The following is a 21503-nucleotide window of genomic DNA, read 5'->3' as shown; positions in this document are numbered from 1 at the left end:
ATCCTCTCATATTGCATGTGAAACGTGTGCCTTTATTGATGTGGTGAATAGGTTCTACTTGTCCCCTTTCTTTGTTCAAAAGAGGACAGGAGTGAGGTAATTATGCCATTCTGGGGCTAAGCAGTATTAGCATGCACATATTTTATGTGAGGTACTTGTATGGCCAACCTCCAATTGTTTATACCTCTTCTGCTTCATGATTACTGGATGGTCTTCCTGAAAAAGATGGATCCCTGTGAACATGTCAGTTTATGGAAACCCTACAGGAAGTTTCTGTACCTTGCTATGAGTACTTCTCATTTCTTATACATTGTGCTTCACTTTGGCTTTTCCTCTGCCCCATAAAGTGCTCACCAAAATGTCTGCAGTGATGGTTGAAATCTCGCAGAATGTATGGTTAGTTAATTGTGGCCTCATGTCAGAACCGCCTTTCAGCAGTCTTGACATTGGCTGTGCCTTGGCCTCGGCCAATGGTTGTGATTATTATAAGAGAACTTATGTCTGCAGACGTTGCACTGCATTGCTTTTATCGTTGTATGAAGAACACCCCCTACATTCTCCTTCACCTGGAGAGTTCTTAGGAATTCTGCTTTCTCCTTCACCTGGAGAGTTCTCAGGAAGTCTGGGATCTAGCTACTACTTCTAACAGTGTAAATAGAGCTGCAGTTTAAAATGCAAGCAGGTTACCCATGCCATGTGTTCAAACTCCATTTTAAAACTCAAATTCTTCCCATCTCATTGTCGACTGTTAAACTTATTCAGCGAGTGTGTTCCACTTAAGATATACTTAATATTACACCCTCATTGTGTTATATTTCATTTCCAAAAGTTAGAAATGTTAGAAATGAAAAAAGTGTGTTCATCGTCATTGCAGCGCCTCTGTGCATGCGCAATGACATCATCACACTCGACAGATGCTCCGTTTACTTCTTCCTACTTTCTTCATTTAATTACAATAGACAACCAAGTATTATAAAATATATATCATTGCTAAATGATTTAGAATACACCAAGTCACAAATTTGTATATGTAAGCAGTTTTAAACAAGGAAGGTTTATGCTTTTCCCCATAGAAACAAATCATACTGTTGCATTTCTGTCTTTCATATGTCAGTCAAATATATATATAATGTAAACACTCGACACATTGTATGCGTACATCAAGGTTCAACTTCAAACATATCTAATAGACATAACTTTAACTCTATACCTCTGGGCAAACCCATTCAAACTATAGAATATATATTCTATGGGTAATAATAGTTCAATACATATATAGGCAATTTGGTACAAATATATATGTCACCAGTTTGTATAGAAAACAGGACTTATTACATGTTCTTGTCCTACATATAGACCCCCAATATATACTTTATATGACACTCGAAGCATTATATTGCTATTTACTAAAAGCATTTTTACACAGCTATATAGTACTTTAGATATAGTGTCCTTTATATGAATAAGGTCTTCCAATAGCCGTTTAAAGGTGGATAGATGCTTTGGTATAAGTTGTCATTGTTGTGTCTTTCGGCTTTTCCCGGTTAGGGGTCGCCACAGCGGAACTCCGGTCCGCTAATGATTGGCAGTAAATTTTTTACGTGCCGAGTTGCCAGCTCTGATGCACAACCTTCAACGAAGGTACGTCCATTCATGCATGTCTCCACACAGAAGACGCTCTAGCTGAGAATCGAACAGGACAGCATCTTACTGTGAGGCGACAACACTACCGCAGCACCACCACTGCAGTATATGCTTATGCTTTGGTATAAGTATATATGTTAAATATTTATAACTCTATGTGTATAGTTATAGATCTGAAGTAGGTACTTCATTTGTCAGCAACCTTTGGGTATCGGATCCGATCTCGGATCCGAGCTGGCAACTTGTTTCACAGCTATCAGATCTGAGCTTCTAGCTCCTCCCCTTACCCATAATCCCCTGACAGCCCTGACTGACCTCAGATCTAGTTTGCCACGCTTAGTGAAAGCAGCTAGATTCAGAGCTCCTAGTCTATGCAGATAAGTTTTCAACTTATTGTACTTATTGTTGTAATTTTTTATTAAAAGGTTGAGTGTGTTAGGTTCCCTTTCATTTTAGTCTTAGAATCTTGTATTTTTTTAGTGTAATTTCCTCCCCTCCCCTCGCTGGTGCGTAGTGTTTGTGTGGGTCGGTGTGTGTCTGGGGCTTTGTGTGAGTGAGTTTGCTTTTTTTTGTAGTATAATGTCAGAGGCCCCAAAACCGATCTTCTCTAAATGCACCGAGTGTGGCCATAAGCTTTGACCGGCGGATGGCCACACTCGATGTGTTCGGTGCCTTGGGGTTGAACACCTCTCCTCAGGGAGTGCTATCTGCATGGCGTTCAACCCCAGGGCACTGAAAGAGCGGAGGTCGAAGCTGATCCTGGCGGGACTTTTGCCTCCGGATTCAGCTTCAGCCTCCGGTGCTCCCGTGGCCTCACCCCAATCCTCGGTGGCGGCCACTCCTGCCTCTCTCCCCCCGGCCAGGAGGAGAGGGAGGCCAGGAGGGAGAAAAAGAGGGAGAAGCACCACAAGCGGCGGGCCGAGGCCTCCGCTTCGGCCCCCCCCGGCTAAGCGGGCTTCTCCCTCCATGGCTTCCAAGTCTCCTCCTCCTCGGCTGCGGTCCCCATGCTTCTCACCGGGACCCAAGGAGGAGGAGACCCGATCTCCGTCGAGGTCATCGAGGCGGCACTCCCGGCCCGCCTCAGTGGCCTCGTCGAGATCCACTTATAGCCTGTCGGATGCAGACTTGGACCGGATGATGCGAAGGTTCATCCAGGCCCAGCTGCAGATGGAGCCCTACCTCCTTCTTCGGGAGCTCAACACCTTTTTTTGCCCCGATACCTCCTTCTCCGACCCGCTTCCCGGGTTCGGAGCGCCCGGAGCCGGGCAGCATTGGAGCCGGGGGTGGGTCGGCGCTGACAGTACTAGGTACTTCGGCTCCGACCTTTCCCTCAAGTTTGTCGGGTCCGTCCTTGTCGGATCAGAGCTCTCGGAGCTGTGGGCTGAGCTTTGGATCTGAGGGATTCAGTGTGCCTTCGGCTCCATCCAGGTCGGAGCACACGGGTCCTTCGGATCCGATTGTCTCGGCTTCGGGTCCGATCCCCCCATCGGATCCGAGTGGGAGTCGGCTCTCGGATCCGAGAGAGAGCGACTCTCCCTCGGCCTTTGATACGGTGGAGAGAGCTCTGTTGAGTGCATCCGGACCCCCGGCCCTTGCCTCGGCCCCATCCTGCACTCCCTCTCAGCTGGGTCTGGCTTCCATCGCCCGGCCACAGGGACAGCCTGCTTCGATGTCTCAGGTCATTCCTTTGGAACAAGATGTTGCTGGTGAGACTTCTTCGGACAGCCCCCCCGAGGATGTTCCTCATAAGCGGAAGTGTAAGAGGAGGCACGTGGACTCCCCTGAGTCTTTAACAGAAGACACGGACTTGGTTGAAGGGGAAGGCTCCCCAAGGTCACCCCCCGAGGATGTCTCCTTCGGAGACATCATGGAAATGCTCAGGATTAGGGGGGGGTGGTCTGCCCCCAAGGCTTCCTCCGACGAGTCCATGTTCCTGGAGGCGTTCGAAGCAGGCCCATCTACCTCTTGGTTGTCCCCTCCGCCCGACCCCCTGGTGGACCTTATTACCACCAGGGCGTGGAAGGAGCCGGACACTGTGGAGCCAGTTCCCAAATGCCCCTATAGGATTCTGAGCCCCCCTTCAGAGAGGTCCCACTGGAGCAAGGGTCCCCCCGTAGATGCCATGTTGGTGGCGGCAGCCACTAAGAGGGAGTTAGCTCGGGAGAGCCCTTCGGTCCATCCACCGAGCAAAGAGTCCCGCTCGATGGATCGCCTAGGGAAGCGGGTCTTTAGTTCAGCAACCTTCTCAGTAAGGTCCCCGAACTACATGGCACACATTATTAGGATGCAACGAGACCTTATCAAAGAGTACGCTGCTTCCCCCCCCCTGGAGTCCATGTCGGCGGAGGACAAACAGTTGTACTCCACTCGCATGGCCACTCTAAGATCTGTATTGAATACCACTATGCGGCTTTTGTCCCATGCCACAGAGGGAGTCGCTAGAGCCAGCGGAGCAGGCCTAGTCATGAGACGCCTGGCCTGGCTCCGACATTGTGACTTCGTGGAACCCTTCAAGGCGTCATTTGCGAATGCCCCTTTTGATGGTTCTGCCTTATTTGGCAAGACAGTTCGCGAGACTTTAGTCCAGAGCGAAAAGGATGGGAAGACGTTGTCTGCCATCGGAGTCCGCTTCTCTGCTCCCCAGAGGTCCTTCTCCAAGAACCAAAAGGGACAGAAGAAGATGTGGTTCTGGAAATCGCAATATTCCCAGCCTGCTCCGGACAACCAGTTCTTCCGTGGCAGAGGAGGACAGGGAGGATGCCGCCCTAGAGGCAGAGAGGGCCTGAAGAATTTTGGGTCCAGAGAAACTTTCTCTGATCGTCCAACGCAGCAACCCTGAGGGGGTTGCCCGACTGCTCCACTCTGGAGGCAGTCAGGGGGCATTTCTCGAGGCACCTGGCAGCTTGGGAGTCCATCACATCAGATTGCTGGCTGCCTCGTATCATATCCAGAGGTTACCAAATTCCCCTGTATCATGTTCCCAAACTCAGAAATCTCCCCGATGTATCACCCGATCAGAGGGAGGTAGCAGCTGCAGAGATTCAGCAGCTCCTAGAAAAAAGAGCCATCCAACCCATTCCCCCAGACCAGCGTGGATTAGGTTTTTACTCCAGGTTCTTTCTGGTGCCAAAAAAGACGGGGGACTTGAGGCCAATTCTTAACCTCTCCCTTTTGAACCTGTCAGTAACCAAACAAAAATTCCAGATGGTCACTCTTCAATCCATCCTCCCCCTATTGCGGGAGAACGACTGGATGTGCTCAGTAGACCTCAAGGATGTGTACTACCACATTCTGATGGACAGACGATTCAGGAGGTTCCTCCGCTTCCGGCTGGGAGCCAGTCACTACCAGTTCAGGGTCCTTCCCTTTGGCCTCACCACAGCCCTCAGGGTGTTTACCAAAGTATTAGCAGTGATAGAGGCCCACCTGAGACTCCAGGGAATGCAGGTTTTTCCATACCTGGATGACTGGCTCCTGACTGCCCCGACAAGGCATCTGCTTTGCTCAGCCAGGGACTACTTCCTCCGGCTTGCTCCCCAGCTGGGCATCACCATCAGCAGGGAGAAATCTTCTCTTGCTCCGACTCAGGTGATAGAGTTTATAGGGGCCAAGTTGGATACAAGAAACCTTCTAGCATTCTTGACTGCAGAACGACTACAAAACCTGAGGCTTCATGTGCTGGCCATCCTCCAATTAGAAGCCCCATCGGCGGAGGTGGTCCTGAGGGCTCTAGGCTCCATGGTGGCAGCAATCACTCTTTTGCCATTGGCTCGTCTAAATATGAGGGTCCTGCAATGGACCCTTCAAGTCCAGTGGTCCTTTCTACACTACCCCCTAAACCACCCTATTCCCCTCAGCAAGGCTTGCAGGAGGGCTCTCTTATGGTGGCTCCAATCTCCGGCCCTCCATAAGGGACGTCCCTTCTCCAGGCCTCCTCCCCTCGCCACGGTGACCACGGACGCCTCTCGCCTCGGGTGGGGGGGGGTATTGCTCAGGCAGGACGGTCCAAGGCACGTGGAATGACACAGAGACCTCTTTGCATATCAATGTCCTGGAGATGAGGGTGGTGCTATTAGCGTTGCAAGCACTTCAGAACCTTCTTCCTGTAGGAACTATTGCAATCCAGACAGACAACATGTCAGTTGTCTGGTACATCAACAAACAGGGAGGAACCAGGTCCTATCCTCTCTGTCGAGAGGCCATGAGAGTGTGGGAATGGGCGATCTCCACCAACCGCTTTCTTATTGCGACGCATATTCCAGGACGGACCAACATTCTGGCGGACAGGCTCAGCCGCACCATCTTTTCCCCTTACGAGTGATCTCTCAATCCCCAGGTAGCGAAGCGGATTTTTGCCGAATGGGGGCAACCCTGTTGCGATCTCTTTGCTTCTCCCTCAAATACAAAATGCAACAGTTACTTTGCTCTAATTCCCCCCTTCGGGGATTCCCCGAGAGACGCTCTGGTGCATGCTTGGCCTCCCTGTCTACTTTATGCTTACCCACCTCTACCTCTGATGCTGAAACTCATACAGAAAGCCAGTCGGTTGGGGAGCAGAATGATCCTCATTGCCCCATTCTGGCCTCGTCAAGCGTGGTTCCCTTACCTGTGGTCTCACCTGGTAAATCCTCCTTGGATTCTGGATCCCCTACCGGATCTAATATCTCATCTCCTAAATCTCCCGATCCCGAATCTGGACAACCTCAAGTTGACAGCTTGGCTGCTCCAGTTCCACTCCTAGTCAGGACTCCCGGAATCTCTTCCCCAGTTAAAGCGATCCTAGTAGCAGCACACAAACCTTCCACTAGAAAGGTCTATTGCAGTAAGTGGAAGCGTTTCTCCATCTGGGCAGAGAATCATAACTTAGATCCCTTCACAGCGCCGTTACCGACTGTGCTGGATTTCCTTACAGGTCTGTTTCATGAGGGGGCTAGCTGCTCTACGGTCAAGGTTCAACTGGCAGCTATCTCTCATTACCATGTGAGACATGAGTCAGGTCCCTTGATTATGGCTAAATTGTGTAAAACCTTTTTAAAGGGTACCTTCCTGCTCAGACCCCCTGTCAAGGAAGTTATACCCCCTTGGGATTTATCACTAGTCCTACAGGCATTAACAGCTCCCCCTTTTGAACCTGCTGCTTCGGTTGATCTTAAGTACCTATCTTGGAAAACGGCATTCCTTGTTGCTATTACTTCAGCGAAAAGAGTTTCTGAGCTTCAGGCCCTTTGTGTAAAACCCCTGTACTTGGCCTTTCACCAGGATAGAGTGTACCTCAGGACCAACCCCTCGTTTCTTCCCAAGGTGGCTTCAGAGGCCAATATCAACCAATCCATTAATCTGCCAGTCTTCTTTCCTAAGTATCAGAACAAAGGAGAATACAAACTGCATTCGTTAGATGTGCATAGACAACTGCATTTTTACATTCACAGGACTGCTGGTCATAGACAGTCTGACCAGTTTTTCGTCTCCTTTGCCAAATTTAACTTAGGTAAACCTGTCTCTAAGGTCACTTTATCATGATGGATCTCACAGTGTATTCTATCGGCCTATGAAAGTTCTGGGAGGCCCGCACCTCAGGGAGTTCGTGCACACTCTACTCGCTGTATATCTACCTCCGCTGCCTTTAGGTCTAGAGTGTCTTTAGATGATATTTGCTCCACAGCCACTTGGGCCTCATCTCATACCTTTATCAACCATTATAAGCTGGACGTTATCTCCAGAGGGAGAGCTTCTTTTGGCTCCGCAGTGCTCCGGAATATCCTTCCATGATGGCCGCCCAAGATCCAGGTAGCTGGGGACTCTGTCCCAAAGGTTGCTGACAAATGAAGTATCTACTTCAGATTAAGAAGTTATGTACTCACCATAACGTTCCATCTGAGTAGGAAACTTCATTTGTCTGCAACCGTCCCCCCCTCCTTCCCCCTGACCTTCAGAAGTTTTAGTCCCTGGATGTCCTTCTTCTAGTCCCCTTCGGGACATATTTAACCTTTTTAGCTGCTTGTATGAGAGCAAACTTGATCTGAGGTCAATCAGGGTTGGCAGGGGATTATGGGTAAGGGTAGCTGTGAAACAAGTTGCTGGCTCTGATCCGAGATCAGATCCGATACCCAAAGGTTGCAGACAAATGAAGTTTCCTACTCAGATGGAACGTTATGGTGAGTACATAACTTCTTATTATACAATACATCTATATGATAGAACGCTTACAGATTTATATAGAATGAGAAGGTGATTCTAATATAGCAAATAAATTATGCATAGTTGTAAAAATATGCACCGTACAAATAATCACTCACATCATACTATTTGTGTAATAAATGTATTATACACAGACAATATCACTGCTTTATGATGGATAAACTCTATCCTCAAATATATTAAGCATATGGTATTTCATAAAGTAAGATAAAATACTCAAGTCTTGTTTTTAGCAGTCTTATCATAGATAGCCCATATTTACAAACATATTTGGATAAATGATGTTACGACAGGTTGGGTAAAATTCTATAGTGTTCTTAGTAAGTGGGATTATTTCCTATTAAATATAATATGTATCACTATTTTCTAGGTATCCCTTGTGCGTCTAAAGCACTTTTAATAGATACTTTACCATTCAGCCCCTTCTCCTTATCTGCTCTAAGTTTGAGTATCCATCTGAGCTCACTTCTTTCTGTCAGATTCTTAATATTACCCAGCCTTCGCCCAATAATAACTTCTAACACTATAAATTTAAAATCATGATATATTCCGCTTCTCTCTATGTATTTAGACAAGGCACTTACAGTGTCCATATTCCTTATGTTCCCATAGCTACACCTTCGCGTTAAACAAATATATTATTTTCCAGCACAACTTCCATAAGCCTACATATCATATCTATAAGCTGTCCTCCATAGTCACTGTTATGGTGAAGAGATCTATGTAAATATTCCCAAGCCATGCACTTGAATCCACAATCATCTGACCTTCTGCATTCCTCTCCTTAACACCATACCTACCCATCACTTCCTCATCCCCTCTGTTCACTTCACCAACATGCCCATTAAAGTCCGCTCCAATCACTAGTCTCTCACCCTTGGGTACACTCACCACAACTTCATCCAACTCACTCGAGTGACCCTTTTCAGTGGGACGTATTTATCTTATTTTATTTGATTTAGTTAGATAGCTAAATATTTCATAAATGATTTTAGTTCTGCTAACACTTAATAGATTGTTATTAATCTATTAGTTTTTACTTTAAATGTGTTTTTATTCTTTATGCTGCATTTCAAATGTAAGTTATGGTGTATGTATTGTGTCTTTAAATGTTGATTGATTTGACTAATTAATTAATTTAGAGTGTTATTTATCTGCTTGGCGTACCACTGGTTTTTATTCATATTTGACTGTCATACATAGTGAGTACCTTACTTGGTGGCTAGTATTCTTATCGTTATTTTTAAACATAAAACTAGGATACTCTCCAATGACTTCCTTAATTCTTCTATCTGTCATAAGAAGCGGCCAGTGTTTATTAAAGGCATCTCTTACTTTCCTCTCATCACTTGTATATGATGTAAAGACATTAACCACATTGCTCCGAGATATTGTATCAGTTCTATTTAATGCTTGATCTATCTTATTTGAAAAATATGGCTTTGCTCTCCCTCCCCTCGGTGTCTTTACTTCTCCCAACTTATCAATCACTTCCTTCTTTTTATAGCCTCTATCATATAAACTCTTCTCCAGGGTTACCAATCCTTCTTCGAATGTGGGTTCCGGATTGCTCAAACGTGAAACCCTCATTCCTTGCCCTTTAACTATATTTGAAAAAGTTTTTCTAGGGTGCCTGCTTGTCTTATACAATAATGTGTTTCAATAGCACTCTTTTCTGTAGACCATGGTGTCAAACAACCCTTCATTTCCTTTCATTACAAATATGTCCAAAATTGCAACCCTTCAAGTGAATAATTCATTGTAAACTTCAGGAAGCTAGTAGTGACTTCTGCATCACTGACAAATTTCTTCAATGCTGGAAGGGTACTGTCCCACACAAGAAAAATATCATCCACAAATCTGTAGTAAAACTTCACATGATTCTTATACATTTCTAGGGGGAACAGCTGTTCCACTTCTCATTGAGCCATGACTGCGTTGGCATAGCTGTTAGCACAGCATGTTCCCATAGCTACACCTTCGCGTTAAACAAATATATTATTTTCCAGCACAACTTCCATGAACCTACATATCATATCTATAAGCTGTCCTCCATAGTCACTGTTATGGTGAATAAATCTATGTAAATATTCAACATCATCACCATTCAGTATTGATGTAAAAAGGGAGCTTACATCGAGGGTGACTAAATAATGTTCCCCACTCATAGCTGACGTTTCACTATATGTATATAAGTTGTCTAGGAAGTGCTTGGAATCTTTCAACACTACTTGAGATTTATCCAAGATAGGCCTAATTTTCTTTTCTATGAAAATGGAAAATGGTTTGGTGATCCAAACTTGGCCTGCAACTATAGGTCTAAAAGGTGGAAACTGAGGGTCCTTATGTACCTTAGGTTGCTCTTGAAATGAGGGTATAACTGGGTATTCAACTATCAGGAACTGGACCAGTTCCATTGAGGTAGCATAATTGATCATAAAATCATTAATAATAATAATCCTAATATCTCTATGCCTATCTTGAATATAATCCATAGTGACAGGCTTATACACTTTATCATCAGCATGCATGTTATGTAATGAACTATGATAGTATTCTCTATCCATGATAACAGTCATACCCCCTTTGTCTGCAGGTCTAACTACGATTTGTGTATTTTCTATCAGTCCTGATAGGGCCTTCTCCTTCCATCTCAAATTCTTATATTTGTTATTCTTGGAATGTATATTTAATGTATTATACAGCTCATCCGCACACATCCTGCCAAATGCCTCTAGAATAGGATGGTTGGGTGGCATATAACAACTATGAGTGGCAAACATTATTTAGTCACCCTCGATGTAACCTCCCTTTTTACATCAATACCGAATGGTGACGATGTTGAATATGTAGGTTTATGGAAGTTGTGCTGGAAAATAATATATTTGTTTTTGATAGTAAATATTACTTACAAAGCAAAGGTGTAGCTATGGAAACATGCTGTGCTAACAGCTATGCCAATGTAGTCATGGCTCATTGGGAAGTGGAACAGTTGTTCCCCCTAGAAATATATAAGAATCATGTGAAGTTTTACCACAGATTTGTGGATGATATTTTTATTGTGTGGGACAGTACCCTTCCAGCATTGAAGAAATTTGTCAGTGATGCAGAAGTCACTACTAGCTTCCTGAAGTTTACAATGAATTATTCACTTGAAGGGTTGCCATTTTTGGACATATTTGTAGGAAATGAAGGGGGGTTTGACACCATGGTTTACAGAAAAGAGTGCTATCATAACACATTATTGTATAGGACAAGCATGCACCCTAGAAAAACCTTTTCAAATATAGTTAAAGGACAAGGAATGAGGGTTTCACGTTTGAGCAATCAGGAACCCACGTTCGAAGAAGGATTGGTAACCCTGGAGAAGAGTTTATATGATAGAGGCTATAAAAAGAAGGAAGTGATTGATAAGTTGGGAGAAGTAAAGACACCGAGGGGAGGGAGAGCAAAGCCATATTTTCAAATAAGATAGATCAAGCATTAAATAGAACTGATACAATATCTAGGAACAATGTGGTTAATGTCTCTATATCATATACAAGTGATGTGAGGAAAGTAAGAGATGCCTTTAATAAACACTGGCCGCTTCTTATGACAGATAGAAGAATTAGGGAAGTCGTTGAAGAGTATCCTAGTTTTATGTTTAAAAATAGGAAAAATCTTAAACTCATGTTATGCTACCCCAGGAATCTATTTGATAGTAATTTAAATACATGGAAAGGTACCAGAGCATGTACCAGTTGTAGCATGTGTCTATTTGTTAAAAATACTGATGTGTTTGTCCACCCGGTAACTGGTAATAAATATAAGTTGAATGGAGCAGTCACCTTTAGCAGTATGAATATTATTTATGCAGCACAATGTGACTGCTGCTTACATTTTTATGTAGGCAAAACAAACAGGACATTCAAAAAACGTATAAAGGAACATACTAGTAGTATAAGGAATAGGGACTCTGTAAGTGCCCTGTCTAAATACATAGAGAGAAGCGGTAAATACCATGATTTTAAATGTATAGCACTAGAATAAGTTATTGTTGGGCAAAGGCTGGGTAATATTAAGAATTTGACAGAAAGAAATGAGCTCAGATGGATACTCAAACTTAGAGCAGATAAGGAGAAGGGGCTGAATGGTAAAGTATCCATTAAATGTACTTTAGACGCACGAAGGATACCTAGAAAATAGTGATACATATTATATTTAAAAGGAAATAATCCCACTTACTAAGAACACTATAGAATTTTACCCAACTTGTCGTCGTCGTGTCTTTCGGCTTTTCCCGGTTAGGGGTCGCCACAGCGGAACTCCGGTCCGCTAATGATTGGCAGTAGATTTTTACGTGCCGAGTTGCCAGCTCTGATGCACAACCTTCAACGAAGGTACTCCCATTCACGCATGTCTCCACACAGAAGACGCTCTAGCTGAGAATCGAACAGGACAACGTCTTACTGTGAGGCGACAACGCTACCGCAGCACTACCACTGCAATTTTTACCCAACCTGTCGTAACATCATTTATCCAAATATGTTTGTAAATATGGGCTATCTATGATAAGACTGCTGAAAACAAGACTTGAGTATTTTATCTTACTTCATGAAATACCATATGCTTAATATATTTGAGGATAGAGATGTTCTTCATCTCACATTGCTGCAGTCCTTACACTTGGGTAGTCCGCTGTCCTCGGTCGGCCCGAATATCAAAGTATAAGGCTGACGTCGGTCAAGGCGCATTTGACTGACATCAGGACGTCAGGGTACAAATGCGCATGACCGACGTCATATCCTCAGTCTTTTTTGCCGCATGGTCCGATGCAGAAGCAGCGTTGCAAGTGCCGTTCGGCGTTCTGAAATTTTTCGTATTCGAAGTTTCAGACCGAAGTCAAAGTTGGCTAAGTACCCCGTTGGGGAATATTTTTGTTTTTTCTTGCCTCAGTGGTTTACCGGATATCAGAAAAAGTGAATAACTGTATTTCTTGTGGGAAACAGATACCGGATAGAGACTACCATAATTTGTGTATACCTTGTTTGGGGCCTGAGCACGACGTTGTTGGGTGTCGCTTTTGTGCTAGGTTCAATAAACGCACGATTAAGCGTAGGTTAGATTGTGCCAGGTTGGTCTTTGGGAAGCGGTGCAACTATAATATGCCGTCGGATTCTCCGACGCCCGCTTCTTCTAAGAAGCGCAAAGACAAAGCGGCTAAACCCAGACTAGAAGAGTCGTCCGAACCGGACGCCGGTTCTCTAGAGGCGTCAGTGGAGCCGGTGGTTCCGACGGAGGCCTCTCTGGAGTCCCAGGGGGGAACTTTGATTTTGCAGGATGTGGCCTCCCAGGAGGCAGGTCAGGCAGAAGGGGCTTCTCAGGTTACTGTACTCCCCTCCCTTCCTAAGGTGACTAGGCCCTCTCCTTCTGTTTCTAAGGCTTCTCCCAGAGGTAGGCCAGGTTTAGCTTCTGTGGGTGTCACTCCTAGCTCTTCAGGTTCTGTGCCCAAGAAGCATATGCTTAAAATGGCAGAGGATTTAATTACCTTGATTAGAGGTTCTATGCCCCCTCCTGATAAGAGGCCTAGAGTGGAACCAGAGTTGGGGGGTTATGAACAGGCCTCGGATGTGTCTGAGTCTTCGGCTGAAGACTTGCAGGAGTATTCTCCTTTTTCTGATTCTGATGTGGATGATTCTACTCCTTCTGCTTCTCCTCCTGAGGATTTTTCTTTTTCAGAGACTCTTCATTCCATGAGGGAGCATTTTAAGTGGGAAGGTCAGGAGTTCTCTGATTCCAGGAAGAGGCTTAGGGAATTTTTGTTTTTACCCCAGCATAGGCCTTTGGCAATACCTCCTGTTCTGAATGTTGTGGAAGATGTGTTTCAGGAGGCATCTTTTAATCCTGATTCTTTGCCCCCTGCTCCTGTTAAACCGGATAGGTATTACAGGGTGCCTGAAGCTCATAAGTATTTGTTCAAAAGTCCTAGGGCAGACCCAGAAACTGTTAGTCAGGGGCCTAAGGGCGTTAAAGCTTCTGTTGTTAAAAATCCGGTGCCTGCTGATAAAGAGGCCAGGGCTTTGGATAGATGGGGAAAGAAAGTTTATACTTCTTCCACTCTAGCTATGAGGGCTTTGAATTGCCAGTTTCACATGTTGAAATACCAAAACTATCTACTTTCTCAATTGAAGTCTAAGGTAGATGCTCTGGCGGAAGGTATTGAGTGTAAAGAGTTACAAGATTTAGTTCATGTTTCTGAGCAGGTGGGTAAGCATTCTTGCAATGTGGTTTTGATGCTGTACAGGCCTCATCCAGGGTGGCTGCCACTGGGTCAGTTCTTCGCAGGCATGCCTGGTTAAGGGATCAAAATTTATCTGATTATGTTAAGTCAAGGATTTTAGATGCTCCTTTGCAATCTGATGTGTTGTTTGGCTCGCCTGTTGAGGCAGTTTTGAAGAAAATGGAGGACAAGGCTAAGTCTATGCAGACTGTTAAGGATTTTTTGCAGGTTCAGCCTCCGAAGTTTAGTAGGAATTGGCCTTCTAAAGGGTGGACGTATCCTTCTTATGATGCCCAGTCTAGGGGTAGGTCTAGACGTGGTAGAGGCAGAGCTCAGGGTTCTTTTAGGCCTAGAACAGGAAGTTCACCTGCACAGTCTTCGGGTGAGGGCAGGGGTCAGTCCTTTCGTAAGCAGACCCAATGACCTACCTTTTCAGCTGCCAGAGCCTTTTCGTTTGGCAGCACCTTTGGGAGGAAGGTTGGCACTTTTCAAAGAAAATTGGAGTTTAATTACCCAAGACAGATGGGTATTGGATATTATTTACCACGGTTACAGGTTTTATTTCCATACCATACCACCTTTCAAAGGCATGCCAGACATTCCTCCTCAGCAAAGAATAGAGGCTCACAAACAGATTTCTCAGTTACTTCAAATAGGGGCCATACAACCGGTCCCTGTGCCAGAAGTGGGCCTAGGATTTTATTCTCGACTGTTCCTAGTACCAAAGAAGGGGAACACATGGAGACCAATTTTGGATTTATCTATCCTCAACACTTATCTGGACATTCCCAAGTTCAAAATGTTGACGTTACAACAGCTTTTACCTCTTCTGGGCAAAGATCATTGGATGGTAACTTTAGACCTCAAGGAGGCGTACCTTCATGTTCCTATCAGACTAAGTTGCAGAAAGTATCTGCGTTTTCGGGCTGGGACTTCTCATTATCAGTTCTCTGCATTGCCCTTTGGCTTATCTACTGCGCCCAGAGTATTCACGAAAGTTCTGGCTCCAGTGATAGCTTTCTTCAGGCTAAAAGGAATACAAATTTATCCATATTTGGACGATTGCCTGATTCTGGCTCAGGAAAGGGACGGTCTTCTTCATCATCTGGAATATGTGATAGCAGTGCTAAGATGCCTGGGGTATTCTGTGAACGAAATAAAGTCCAGTCTAGTACCCTCTCAGGACATGTGCTTTCTGGGTGTAAGACTGAATACAGCAGCCCAGAGGGCCTTTTTGACCCCGGGCAAACAAAAGAATCTTTCCCTTTACTTTCATCAATTATCTCATCAGTCCAGGCTGACTGCAAGGACAGTCCTTCAAGCCTTGGGGTTCATGGCATCTTGTATTCTGGTGCTTCCCAATGCCAAACTGCATATGAGGAAGCTACAATGGTATCTCAAGAATGTATGGACACAGCACTGCCAGGATCTGGACACTGTCATTCAAATAATACCTTGCATTCAAAAGGAATTTTTGTGGTGGGCTCAGGAATGTCACCTAAACAAGGGACTCTCTGTGACCCGGCCAGAGGCGAGTCAAATTCTTACGACAGATGCCTCAGACAAAGCTTGGGGAGCTCATCTGAATGGAAAGTGGATACAAGACAAGTGGCCTGCCAGACTACAACATCTACATATCAACTTGAAGGAGATGTTAGCAGTCCAGTTTGCATTAATAGCTTTCAAGGATCTACTTCTTCCAGGGCAGGTGTTGATTCTAACAGACAACACAACTGTCATGTGGTACATCAACAAGCAAGGGGAACGCATTCCTATCCTCTATGCAGGCAAGCAATGATTTTGTGGGAGACTGCTCTCAGTTTACAGCTCAATCTTCAGGCAAGGTTTCTGCCGGGAGCACAGAATTCCTTAGCAGATGTGTTGAGCAGACAAATTATGGATCCCCACGAGTGGAAATTGGATCCTCATGTATTTCAGAAATTGACAGTGTCATGGGGAACTCCAGACATAGATCTGTTCGCTTCTCCACTAAACCATCAGCTGCCAAAGTATTGCACAAAAAGGTTTCATCCCACAGCTTGGAAAGTGGATGCTCTTTCTTTCACTTGGAGAAATCTTCATGTGTATGCCTTTCCACCTCTGCCTCTCCTCCCAAAGGTACTTCTAAAGGTCAGACAGGACAAACCAAGGATGATTTTAATAGCTCCAGATTGGCCTCGACAGCACTGGTACCCATTACTGAGAAGTCTGGTTCGGAAGCCTCCTTGGCCTTTACCTTTGATTCCTCACCTGTTGTCTCAGGAGAACAGTCATTTACTCAATGTCAAGCTTCACTCTCTACACCTAACAGCCTGGCATATTCTGTTTTGAACCACAGAGGGTCTCAACTTCCACAACAAGTTTTGGATGTGATTTTGGAAGCTAGACGGCCTAGTACCAGGAAAGTGTATGCTGATAAATGGAAGAGATTTTTATTTTGGAGTGCAGCAAAGGATTTTGATGTGTCTGAGCCTAATTTAAGTGTGGCTCTTCAATATCTCACTGAGTTATTGGACAAGGGTTTGTCCTTCTCTTCTATTAAGGTTCATGCTGCAGCAATTTCAGCTCACTATGACTGTGTTCCACCATTGTTTTCTCATCCTTTGTTCAAGCAATTTCTTAGAGGGGCAAAGAATATAAGACCCCCACGAAGAGCTCCTACTCCTGCTTGGGATCTCAATTTTGTGTTGGAGAAACTCACTCTACAACCTTTTGAGCCTGCAGCTACTGCTGAGTTGAAATATTTGTCATGGAAGACTGCTTTTTTGTTGGCCATTACCTCTGCAAGAAGGGTTTCTGAATTGCAGGCCCTTATGGCGGTTGAGCCTTTCTTAATTTTCCATAAGGATAGGGTATCATTACGTACTAATCCTTCCTTTATGCCTAAAGTGGTTTCTAGTGTGGCTTTGAACCAAACCATTCATTTGCCTACTTTTATGCAAATCCTCAAAACAAAGGGGAGAAAATTTTGCACACCTTGGATGTACATAGGCTGTTGCTTTATTATTTAAGCAGGACTAAGGAGTTCAGGCAGACTCAGCAGTTATTTGTTTCTTTTGCTTTGAGTTCTCAGGGTAAGCCTGTGTCAAAACAAACTATTTATAAGTGGATTGGGTTTTGCATTGCTTTCTGTTATTCCCATCATGGCAAAGAGATTCCAGCTGGGATTAGGCCTCATTCCACTAGGGCTACTGCCACTTCTACAGCTTTTTTAAGGGGAGTAGCAACTAAGGATATTTTGGAGGCAGCTACTTGGAGTTCAGTGCATACTTTCTCTAAACATTACCATCTTCCACTTTACTCTAAATCTAGGGCTGGTTTTGCCACTGCAATCCTACAGGGCATTTTGGCAGCTCCTCCTGCTTTGTAGCTTTGCCATCCTCCCTTACCTCTGCTTTGGGATTCTACCCAAGTGTAAGGACTGCAGCAATGTGAGATGAAGAACATAGTACAGTTTTGTACCTACCATAAATGTAGATGTTCGAAGATCCACATTGCTGCAGTCCAATTATCCCTCCCTCCTTCCCCTCTGGATTTAGAGGTGGTTGTGTGGGTTGGATTGTAATTATTGTATATATTGTATACATTGTACATATGGTTAGGGCTAGGGTGTTTTGCTGTTTTTTGATTTTGACCTTCCTTTTAGGGTCTTCTGACATCTGGGGCAAGAAAAGACTGAGGATATGACGTCGGTCATGCGCATTTATACCCTGACGTCCTGATGTCAGTCAAATGCGCCTTGACCGACGTCAGCCTTATACTTTGATATTCAGGCCGACCGAGGACAGCGGACTACCCAAGTGTAAGGACTGCAGCAATGTGGATCTTCGAACATCTACATTTATGGTAGGTACAAAACTGTACTTTTATCCATCATAAAGCAGTGATATTGTCTGTGTATAATACATTTATTACACAAATGGTATGATGTGAGTGATTATTTATACGGTGCATATTTTTACAACTATGCATAATTTATTTGCTATATTAGAATCACCTTCTCATTCTATATATATCTGTAAGCGTTCTATCATATAGATGTATTGTATAACTATAACTATACACATAGAGTTATAAATATTTAACATATATACTTATACCAAAGCATCTATCCACCTTTAAACGGCTATTGGAAGACCTTATTCATATAAAGGACACTATATCTAAAGTACTATATAGCTGTGTAAAAATGATTTTAGTAAATAACAATATAATGCTTTGAGTGTCACATAAAGTATATATTGGGGGTCTATATGTAGGACAAGAACATGTAATAAGTCCTGTTTTTTATACAGACTGGTGACATACATATTTGCACCAAATTGCCTATATACGTATTGAACTATTATTACCCATAGAATATATATTCTGTAGTTTGAATGGGTTGCCCAGAGGTATAGAGTTAAAGTTATGTCTATTAGATTTGTTTGAAGTTGAGCCTTAATGTATTCATACAATGTGTCGAGTGTTTACATTATATATATATTTGACTGACATATGAAAGACAGAAATGCAGCAGTATGATTTGTTTCTATGGGGAAAAGCATAAACCTTCCTTGTTTAAAACTGCTTACATATACAAATTTGTGACTTGGTGTATTCTAAATCATTTAGCAATGATATATATTTTATAATACTTGGTTGTCTATTGTAATTAAATGAAGAAAGTAGGAAGAAGTAAACGGAGCATCTGTCGAGTGTGATGACGTCATTGCGCATGCACAGAGGCGCTGCAATGACGACGAACACACTTTTTTCATTTCTAACATTTCTAACTTTTGGAAATGGAATATATCACAACGACGGTGTAATATAAATATATCTTAAGTGGAACACACTCGCTGGACAAGTTTAACAGTCGACAATGCGATGGGAAGAATTTGAGTTTTAAAATGGAGTTTGAACACATGGCATTGGTAACCTGCTTGCATTTTAAATTGCAGCTCTATTTACACTGTTAGAAGTAGTAGGAATGTATAGAAGGCTAGACCTAGATTTGTTATTGTAATAATTTTTAAGTAACAGCATATATTTGAAGCAAAGCAGATAACATAGAGCAATATAATTCTAGCAAAGAATATATAATGAACAGAGATTTTCAGAATTATTGTTGTTTAAATGATGATGCTTAGCATAATATATTGCATTTGATGTGCTGCTGATAGAAGCAATGTTCTGAAATGTTTCCAAATATTAAATGCTTGTAAATGCCTATGAATGCTTTGACTGCTGAAATAGACTTTTAATGTGCTACAAGAACTGTATTTTAAAAGTAAGACTATGCAATGTAGATGGGTGTACTGATGCTTTTAAAAGAGGGTGTGTCTATAGCAGCTTGATTGACTGGGAGTGGTCTTTCAGGTTAATGACAGGGACAGGTTTATAAACCTCTTTGTGCGTGTTTTTATATTTGTATATGGTCTGAAGAAGCCATGGACAGTGGTGAAAGTGCTTACCGAATATTAAAGTTCTTGGTTTATTTTATGTGGTCTGGAGCTATACTTCGTACAACTGCTACCATATTTTTCTTTGCTTCTACCTTTACTTGTTTGGTGGAACAGTTTACATTTACCAGCTGGTTGTTTGCCTGTTTCTTGTTACTCATCTAGAGATCAGTTTGCTTACGACTCGGGAGAATCTGATTCATTCCAAGTTCTGCAGGATTCAGCAGGGAAGGATCTAGGACGTAGTGGATACAATCTCTATTGACTGGAAAAGAATGTTCAAGAATGTCTTCTGTAGTTCTTAAGCCTTTGCTTGCGTGAAAAAATCAGGACAGAAAGGCCAAATCTTTAAAATGTCTTTCTTTAATTAAAAAAGTAAAAGTAATAGCAAACAATACTCGTCCTAGTCACATCACAGTAGCCACTGGAAGACCTGATTTAGGCCTTTGGCATTTCCAGTGACATGTCCTACCTGCTCAGTCATATTCTCCTTCATCTTTCTTTGTTTTGAGGGAGGAGGATCATATTTTCTGTACCCTTAATGCTCTCTGTTATGGCTTGACTTGTGTATGTGCATAAGCTCAGGTTTGTCTCATTTATAATATTATCCTTTTATTGTCATTTTTATATTGAGCAGTTGCCAAGTAAGTACTTTGCTAACTCTTATTACTTTGCCACCAGTTTGCTGATCTTTGTTTAGCTAGATGTTCCTATGAAGGATCATTATTGTGTGAAGTAGTCTTTGTTGTGCTTCATTCAGGATTGTGTTCAGGATAGTAGTCTGTGCAGTCTCTCTTTGGTCTTTGTTGCAGTCCTTCACCAAATATTATTGCTTACTCTTCAGTTCAGTTGTGGAGCTTCCTATGGCACATATTTGTTTTAAGATCAAACATTTGATATCATGTCTAGGTTTTGCCTCCCCTTACTATTTTTGCAATTTGGGAATAGTGTTTAGGATTTTACCTAAGTGTCATTTCACTGAAGAAGGCCCTCAGAGTGATAGCTGCGCTAGTTATTCCCTATGTGCTGATCTTCATCAGGACCATTACATTGCTTAAGTTTTACCTTCCCTGATGTGACCATCCCCTTTTGTGATTGCGCAACCGTCTTGTATACATACACACACACACACACACATATATATATATATATATATATATATATATATATATATATATATATATATATATATATATATATATATATATATATATATATATATATATATATATATATATATATATATATATATATATACTGTATGTAGAGAGAGATAGACAGAGGGGGTGGCTAAATTTGTTGGCGTTTGCCATTGAACTTTCCCTGGCACTAAGGCTCATTCTTTTCATTAGCACCCTTCTGCAACATATGGGGTCTCACCTTTCCAAAGCAGAACACTTTTTGGTAACTTTGTCTTGTATTCCAGCATTGGTGTTGAGTTAGGTGGTGGTAGGCTGTAATCAACTGCTGACTTGCCCCTGAGTATATTCCTCTCCCCAGCCATTTATTGCTCAACAGGCAATGCACACTGCCTGCTACTTCAAACTTGCGTGGAGGCATGTTTCCACTGTGCCGCACACTGCCTTGAATACCGAAGTTGAATACTCTTTTCACAGTCTGCCCCCCCCCCCCTCGAGCTATGTAAATGTAGAATTTATTTTGGTCTCCGCCCAGTAGATGACACAGTGATGAGTTTCTTCTAGGACACCACCACCCACCCCACATTGGGAAAGCAGACCACTTGCTGGTGACTTTCACCTCCGCCCTGCCATTTTCTCTTGTACCAGGACTAGTTATTCAGACCTGATGTCCTAGCTTCATCCCTCTGTGCCATGTATCTGGTGCACAAGACTATAAAATCTAATTCTGTGTTTGTTTATTTTTTATTACTGAGCTTCCTCTGAATGTTGAGGCTGAGCATGCCTCATTGTACTGACTTACAGATATGCCTTTGT

General features: G+C 43.2%; 1 protein-coding gene across 1 annotated transcript in view; it reads left to right on the top strand.

The window, feature by feature from the left end:
• Window positions 1-21503, top strand: part of GUF1 (GTP binding elongation factor GUF1) — an 839924-nt gene that overhangs the window by 390388 nt on the left and 428033 nt on the right. The window lies entirely within an intron of this gene.

This window comes from Protopterus annectens, chromosome 2.part0, assembly GCF_019279795.1.
Source record: "Protopterus annectens isolate FY-2018-M chromosome 2.part0, PAN1.0, whole genome shotgun sequence".
Lineage (NCBI taxonomy): Eukaryota > Metazoa > Chordata > Ceratodontiformes > Protopteridae > Protopterus > Protopterus annectens.
This window is presented reverse-complemented; position numbering and strand designations above follow the sequence as displayed.